Here is a 9,175-nt window from a genome sequence, read left to right on the forward strand (position 1 = left end):
AAGTATTACAATGCCATTGGTTGCTGGCACTTTGGGCTTGGCTACACTCGAAACTCCAAAGTGCTGCCGCGGGAGCGCTTTGAAGTGCGAATGTGGTCGCGGTGCCAGCGCTGAGAGAGAAGTCTCCCAGCGCTGCAGGTACTCCACCTCCGCATGGGGATTAGCTTGCAGCGCTGGGAGCCGTGCTCCCAGCACTGGGACACTGTTTACACTGGCGCTTTGCAGCGCTGTAACTTGCTGTGCTCAGGGGTGTGTTTTTTCACACCCCTGAGTGAGAAAGTTGCAGCGCTGTAAAGTGCCAGTGTAGCCAAGGCCTTTGTCTGTGGAAGCAGCAATGGGAAATTGGAGGAGAAAAACTATCACAGACAAGGTCAAACACCTGTTGGGAGATCCAGTTACAACGAAGCTAAAACAGTGCTCCATTTTGCAGTATAGATGAGAGCTAAATTATTTATAATTAAGTTCCCAATCCCCAACAAAGCCTTAGGTTCCAGGTGTGCTGAGCACTGGACTGCAACTGAAATCAATGGGAGCACTGAGTGCTCAGACCCTCTAAAACAGTGTTTCCCAAACCCAGGCGGGAAGCAGGGTTGCAGGCCGCTCCACACAGCTCCCAGAAGCCGTGGCATGTCTACTCTCCAGCTCCGACGCATTGGGGAAACCAAGTGGCTCCACTCTGCATGCTTCCCCCACCCCATGCGCCGCTCCCACTGGCTGAGAACTGCAGGGGGGGTGGCGTGCAGAGCTGCCTGGCCATGCCTCTGCATAGGAGCCAGAGAAGGGACATGCTGCTGCTTCCAGAAAGCACTTGAGGTAAGCACTGCCCTGAGACTCTCTACACGCCCCTGCCCTGATCCCCCTCCTGCTCTCCGCGCTCCTCAATCTCAGCCCAGAGCACCCTCCTGCACCCCAAACCTCTCATCCCCAATCCCACACCACAGCCCGCACCCCCAGCCAGAGCCTGCACCCCTTCCCACACACTCCAACCCCCTGCCCCAGCTCTGATCCCCCTCCCACCCTCTGAACCCCTTGATCCCAGCCTGGAGCAATCTCCTACACCTCAAACTCCTCATCCCCAGCACTACCCTAGAGCCCTCACCTCCCGCACTCCACTCCCCCACCCCAAACCAGAGCTCCCTCCCACACCCTGAACTCCTCATTTCTGGCCCCACCCCAGAGCCCCTCCCCCCCAACCAGAGCCCTCACCTGCTCCTGCACCCCATTTTCAGTTTGGTGAGCATTCATGGCTCTCCATACAATTTCTATTCCCAGATGTGTCCCTCAGGCCAAAAAGTTTGCCCACCCCTGGTCTAGGTGGATTCTGCATTCCCTGGAGATCCCCTCTCCCCCATGGTCTGACTTCTTCTGGGCAGCAGGCAGTGAGGTGGGCAGTGGGATTTGCACAGCACCTGAAGCAAGCGAACAGATAGTCAGCAACCTCTCCTTGCCCCGCGCGTGCTCCGGAGGCGCCTTCCCCACCCACCTCACTTACCCTTGGCAGCAGATAGTGGTTTGGGGAGCTGGATCCTGGTGGCAGCACAGAGGAAGCACCTCCCAGGCACATGCAGGGCAGGGACAGTGTGCTAACTGTCCTCTTGCTAGCTCTGGCCAGTTCTTCAGTGCTGCTACTGCTGCCTGGATCCTGCTTTCCCCTGGTAGCAGGCAGTGGCGTGGGGAGCAGGATCTGGGCAACAGCATGGAGGAAGCAGCCAGAGCCAGCGAGCCTGGTAGCCATCATGGCCCATCTCCAGAAAGAGAGAGAGTGCAGGGCTGGGAGAGTAAGCACAAGCAGGCTGGGTGGAGCTGAGTAGAGAACTTGGGCTGAGAAGGGGAAGGAAGAGGGGAGCAGGCGGCTGAGAAGGGGGAGCAAGGGACTGGAGGGCTGAGAAGGGGGGCAGTGCTAATAGGTCCCCAAAAAAGACAGAATGCAACTGGTAGGTTACCTTTGTAAAAAGCTTGGGAACCACTGCTCTGAAAATCAGCACTCAATACTTCATGTCTTCATAAGAGTATTGTATATGTACACTACACTAGGAGTAAACATGTAGGGAAAATATACAACCATAATATTTCCACTATGGTGCAATACCAGGAAACACCAACACTTGCCTGCAAAGCCTCCAGTGTGTTTTAATATGGCCCTGCATTTTGAAAGCTACAAAGGAGAACATAATACTACACTTTTCCTCCTCATGTCCACCATTCAGGAACTCAGAAATGAAACAGCTTGTGTTTCATTTCTCTGTCTGCTGACAGTGGGGTGAGAAAATTAACCCTAGGGTTGCCTCTACCACAGTGGCACAGGTAAAAAATGGATGATCTCCTAGGCCAGTAAACAACACATAAGTCTAGAAATGCTTGTATTTCAGTGGAAGCTGACACTTTCTCTCAACAGAATTTTCAAATGTGTGGGATAATTTTTTTTTTATTATAACTGGTTGAAAAAATCTGAATATCCAATTTTTTTTTGACAAAAACAGGATTTGGGGGCAAAAATTTGCATTTTTGACCACCTCTAATTTTTACATTATATAAATGCGCACACTCACAAATATATATACTCCCCAGACATACCTACCGTACTCACAAACATACACCCACACCTAATGTTTTTCAGGGGTTGGCATAGGAGATGGGGCATCTTCAGATCTCAATGAGGGCTGAGGAATTCCCCCACCCAATACACCAGAAAGTGATTTGTACAATTCTCTATCAGGGAAAAAGGTTTATCACAGAGTTGTTGTTTTTTCAAACCAAAACCAAAAACTTGTGGGAATTCCATACAGGAGGGAAGAAACACAGTGATTTTTTTTTTTTTTTAAATGACAGAAAGCTGCCAAGGGGGTGATAGTACCAATGGTACCTACCTCTGAAAGCCACCGTTCTTAATAGCTAAAAGTGGGATTTTTAAATGAGCCTAAGGGAATCTGGTATCCAACTCCCGTTTAATTTCAAGGGGATCTGGGAGTTTAGTTCCCTTTGTCTCTTTTGAAAGATCCTAGCCTATATATATTTTTAAAGCTTACTAAAACGGTACTTCCCAACAGAGCTCAGATTTCAGACATGCAAAAGGATTATTCATATACTTCTGAGATTTGCTTTAGATGGCTTTTTACATTATTTCTACATCATGAACACCCACATTTACTAGAATGTCTGTCACACACGCATCACACAAAACTGCAGATCAGTATTTCAAGCTAATTTAAATATAAAACCCGACATCTACTGCGGGAAGCGGCGTGGGCCGAAGGATGTGCTGGCCGCCACTTCCCGCCGCCCCCATTGGCCTGGAGCGGCTAACCGCAGCCAGTGGGAGCTGCAATCAGCCGAACCTGTGGACTCAGCAGGTAAACAAAATGGCCCAGTCCCCCAGACTGCTTACCCTGGTGAGCCACGTGCCAAAAGTTGCTGATCCCTGTTATACAATGATGCATAGTGATCTGGATCATTTGGTAAGCTGGACACACAAGCAATCAACATGTGTTTTAATATGGCTAAATGTAAATGTATACATCTAGGACCAATACAGGCTATACTTACAGGATGGAGCACTCTATCCTGGGAAGCAAAAAATTGCACAAACGATTTGGGGACTGTGATGGATAATCAGCAGAGCATGAACTCCCAGTGCAACACTATGGCTAGAAAGGCTAATGCAATCCTTGGATGGATAAACAGGAGAATTTTGAATATGAGTAGAGAGGTTATTTTACCTCTGAATTTGGCTTTGGTGCAAGCACTGCTGGAACACTGTGTCCAGTTCTGATGCTGACAGTTAAAAAGGAGTGTTGATAAATTGGAGAGAGTTCAGAGAAGAGTCACAAGAATGATTAAAGGATTCGAAAACCTGCCTTATAGTGATAGTCTTAAGGAGCTCAATCTATTTAGCTTAACAATGAGAAGGTTAGAGGGGGACTTGATTACAGTCTATAAGTACCTACATGGGGAACAAATATTTGATAAGGGACTTTTCAATGTAGCAGAGAAAGGTAGAACAGGCCATGGCTGGAAGCTGAAGCTAGACAAATTCCAGACTGGAAACAAGGCAGACGCTTAACAGTGAGAGTAATTAACCACTGGAATAACTTACCAAGAGTTGTGGTAGATTCTCCATCACTGACCATTTTAAAATCAAGACTTGATATTTTTCTAAAAAGCTCTGCTCTAGGAACTATTTTGGGGAACGTCTATGGTTTGTGTTACACAGGAAGTCAGACTAGGTGATAACATGGACCCCCAAATCTTTTTCTGAGTCACTGCTTCCCAGGATAGAATCCCCCTTCCAGGCAATATGGCCTGCATTCTTTGTTCCTAAATGTATATATTTATTTACACTTAGACATATTAAAATGCATATTGGTAATCTGGTTCCAAGAAAACAAACAATCCTGATCGCTTTGTATCAGCGACCTGTCCTCATCCTTATTTAACATGCCTCTGATTTTTGTATCATCTGCAAATTTTATCAGTGATGATTTCATGTTTTCTAGGTTTATCATTGATAAAAATGTTAAAAAGCATAGGACAAAGAACCGATTCCCGCAGGACCCCACTAGGAATGTACCAGCTCAATGGTGATTTACAGTTACATTTTGAGACCTATCAGTTAATCCAGGGGTGGGCAAACTTTCTGGCCTGAGGGTCACATCTGGGAATAGAAATTGTATGGCAGGTCATGAATGCTCACAAAACTGGGGTTGGGGTACAGGAGGAGGAGAGGGCTCTGGTTGGGGGTGCAGGCTCCGGGATGGGGCCAGAAATGAGGAGTTCAGTGTGTGGGAGGGGGTTTTGCGCTGGTAGGAGGGAGTGGGATGCAGGCTCTGGGATGGGGCTGGGGGTGAGGAGTTTGGGGTGTAGGAGGGTGCTCTGGGCTGGGATTGAGGGGTTTGAAGAGCATAAGAGGGATCAGGGCTGGGGCAGGGGTGCGTAGAGAGGCTCAGAGGTCTAGGCTCAGGGTAGTGCTTACCTCAAGCAGCTCCTGGAAGCAGCGGCACGTCCCTTCTCCGGCTCCTATGTGGAGGCATGGCCAGGCAGCTCTGCACCCTCCCCCATGTGCAGGTGCCACCCCTGCAGCTCCTGGTCAATGGGAGCTGTGAGGGCAGTGCTTGGGGTGGGAGCAGCGTGCAGAGCAGAGCCCTGGCTGCCTCTATGCATAGGAGCTGGAGGGGAGTCGTGCTGCCGCTTCCAGAAGCCATGTGGAGCTGCCCCAAACCCTGCTCCCCAGCAGATGCTTGAGGGTCGGATTAAAATGGCTGGAGGGCTGGATCCTGCCCATGGGCCATAGTTTGCCCACCCGAGTTAAACCATTTAACGTGTCATGTTAATTTTATATAGTTCTAGTTTTTCAATCAAATGTTGTGTAGTAGCAAATCAAATGCCTTACAGAAGTCTATGACATCAACCAAATTTATAATCTCACACACAAAAAAGTTAGTTTGACAGTATCTATTTTCCATAAACCCAGGTTAATTGGCATTAATTACATTACTCTCCTTTTATTCTTTACTAATCAAGTCCCAAACCATCTGTTCTATTATCTTGCCCAGGATTGATGTCAGACTGACAGGCCTCTAGTTGCCCGAGTCATCCTGTTCATCCTTTTAAAATTCTGGTCCAACATTAGCTTTCTTCCAGTCATCAGGACCTTTCCCAGTCTTCCCATGATTATTTAAAATAATATGTCAGACCTGCTTATATGGCTGTGTCATCTCCCTGTACTGTCTGAGCCGCTCACTGTGTATAGGGTCTTTGGAGTCCAAGGCCATGAACTCTATTTCAGATCACATACTGCAACTCTATTTACTATTCAAACTATGCCCCTCACTCTCCTGCGAGCTCCATGCATGTAGATTCCCGTCACACTGGCCCTGATCCTGCAATGAGCCATATGTGATTGGCTGATGACAGAGATGTCTGTGACTGTTTTTTCTAGTACCTGATGCTTCATCCCTGATCAGAAGGGCCCACCTGTAGGCATGAAAGGGAAGTTCAGTCTTTAGGCTCATTTAATCCCTGGTCCCCTGCTGACACTATCAACTAGCACACAGTCTGACGGTGATTTGTGATTCGTAGATTCACATAGTACATTTATACTAAAAAACGAGGAGTACTTGTGGCACCTTAGAGACTAAGGATACATCTACACTATCCGCCGGATTGGTAGGTAGTGATCGTGATATCGGGGATCAATTTATCACATCTAGTGTAGACGTGATAAATTGATCCCCAATCACTCTGCCACCGACTCCTGTACTCCACCGCGGTCAGCGGCAGAAGCAGAGTCGACGGGGGAGCGGTGGCAGTTGACCCTGTGCCATGAGGATGCAAGGTTAGTCAACCTAAGATACGTCGATTTCAGCTACGCTATTCTTGTAGCTGAAGTTGCATATTTTAGGTCGATCCCTGCCCCCAGCGTAGACCACGCCTAACAAATTTATTTGGGCATAAGCCTTTGTGGGCCAAAACCCACTTCTGCCCGAAAAAATGGGTTTTAGCCCACAAAAGCTTATGCCCAAATAAATGTGTTAGCCTCTAAGGTGCCACAAGTACTCCTGTTCTTTTTGCTTATACAGACTAACACGGCTGCCACTTTGAAACCTGTTACATTTATACTGCAATTATATACCTGCAGCACCAAGTCTCAGAGCCCAGGTCAGCTTGGTCTCAGAGCCAGGGCTTCAACCCCAGCATCTACACTGCAATGTTTAGCCCTGCAGAACTGAGGGCAAGTCAGCTGACCTGAGCGCTGAGACTTGGTGCCACAGGTTTTTTTTAAATCACAGTATAGCTGTACCCATAGATTCCAAGGCCAGAAGGGATCGTTGTGATGATCTAGTCTGACCTCCTGTATAACATTTACATTCTTGTGCCTCTTCTCTGAGCCCTCTCCAATTTTTCAACACCTTTCTTGAATTGTGGCACAGAACTGGACACAGCATTCCAGCAGCGGTTGCACTATTGCCAAATATAGAGAATAAATAACCTCCTTACTCCTACTGAAGATTCCCGTTTATGCATCCAAGGAACATGTTAGCTCTTTTGGCCATGGCTCTGGGATCTCATGTTCAACTGATTATCCACCATGACTCCCAAATCATTTTCAGTCATTGCTTCCCAGGAGAGAGTCCACCATCCTATACATAAGGCCTACATTCTTTGTTCCTATGTGTATACATTTACATTTAGCCTGTCCTCTTCATTATTTATCACTTCCCCTATTTGTGTGTCATCTGTTGCTTTATCAGTGATGATTTTACGTTTTCTTCCAGGTGATCAATAAAAATGTTAAATAATGTAAAACCAAGAACTGCCCCTGTGGGACTCCATTAAAAACATACCTGTTCAAGGATGATGCCCCATTTAAAATTACATTTTGAGACCTGTCAGTCAGTTTTTAATCCATTTCATCATACAATTGTAGGGCGGGAAGGGACCTCAAGAGGTCAAGTCCAGCCTGCTGTGCTGAGGAGGACCAAGTAATCTCGACCGTCCCTGACAGGCATTTCTCCACGTATTATTAGAAACCTCCAATGATGGGGACTCTACAACCGCCCTTGGAAGCCTATTCCAAAGCTTAACTACCCTTATAGTTAGAAAGTTTTTCCTACTTATCAAACTTAAATCTCCTTTGCTGCAAATGAAGCCCATTACTTCTTGTTCTACCTTCAGTGGACATGGAGAACAACTGATCACTGTCCTCTTTATAATAATCCTTAACATATGTGAAGGCTTATCAGGTCCCCCCTCAAGATTAAACATGCCCAGTTTTTTCAATCTTTCCTCTTAGGTCAGGTTTTTTTGTTTTTGCTGCTCTCCTCTGGACTTTTTCCAATTTATCCACACCTTTCCAAAACTGTGGCACCTAGAAACAGATACAATCCTACAGCTGAGGCCTCACCAGTGCTGAGTTAAGCAGGACAACTACCTCCCATGTCTTTCATCGGATATTCCTGTTAATACACGCCAGAATGATAGACTTTTTTCCAACTACTTCACATAATGTGTGCCATGTTAATTTTATATCTTTCTAGATTTTTAATCAAGATGTTATGTGATACCAAGTCAAACACCTTAAAGAAGTCTAAGTATTCAACTAGCAATAATCACACCTCAGATTAACTTCATTGGCTATGATATTATATCAACACTATTACCAATATCAATCAAACTTGTAATCTCATAAAAAAAAGATACCAAGTTACTTTGACAGGATCTATATTCCATAAACCCATGGTGATTGGCATTAATTATATTACTCTCCTTTAATTAATCAAGTCCCATATCAACTGCTCCATCATCTTGCACGGGATTATGTCAGACTGACAGGTCTATAGTTACCCAGATCTTCCCACTCACCCTTTAAAAACTGGCAAAACATCAGCTTTCTTCCAGTCTTCTGGAATTTCCCTGAAGTGACAACGTTTTTTGAAAATCAGTATTAAAGATCCAGCAAGCTCCACAGCCAACTCTTAAAATTCTTGCATGCAAGTTATCTGGACCTGCTGATTTTAAAGTGTCTGTCTTTAGTAGCTTTCGTTTAACATCCACCCAATATAGCAGTGGAATGGAAAAAAGTGTTATATAATAAGACTACATCATCAAGTGTGTTTGCCAAAGCTAGGAGATGGTTACAATAGGCATGACCTGCTGCTCCCACCCCTAAGATCATCTGCATACCGCAGCTCAATGTAAAAAGCTTGTAAAGCACATGCAACACCACATCTACTTCACAGTACTTATTAGGAAATCTGGAGTCACTTTGGATGGGACAAGTCTTAGCACCATCTGATACAGCTGCACCTCAGAACCTCCACCAAACATGGTGACACGATTATGGAAGAAACAGGGAGGGCTTCCCTCACCCTTACCCCTCTGCATCCCAGACACAAAATTTTACAGGGAGCTCCCGCTCCTGCAGCTGTCAGTAATACAGAGGCAGGGGAAAGCATGATGGGTGGCTCTTGTTACTCACAACGGAGTGGAAACAAAGGCCCTTTCCTACTTCTTAGATAGCTTGCTTCTTCTCTCTCCATGTATTCAACCTGTGAAAGGCAATGGGGAAAGCCCCAGTGTCAGTGGGGGCGTATGACTGAGGCAGGTGGCTTATTGTAAAGCTATTATAATTCACAGTCACACCAAAACCCACAGACCTTACAGCACAGTAGGACTCCAC

At 46.2% G+C, this 9,175-nt stretch overlaps 1 pseudogene; it reads right to left on the reverse strand.

Moving 5' to 3' along the window:
- Positions 1-8,023: 8,023 nt before the first annotated feature.
- LOC142047417 (U4 spliceosomal RNA) lies at positions 8,024-8,156 on the reverse strand (annotated as a pseudogene).
- Between the last annotated feature and the right edge of the window lie 1,019 nt (positions 8,157-9,175).

This window comes from Chelonoidis abingdonii, chromosome 10 (assembly GCF_003597395.2).
Source record: "Chelonoidis abingdonii isolate Lonesome George chromosome 10, CheloAbing_2.0, whole genome shotgun sequence".
Classification (NCBI taxonomy): Eukaryota; Metazoa; Chordata; order Testudines; family Testudinidae; genus Chelonoidis; species Chelonoidis abingdonii.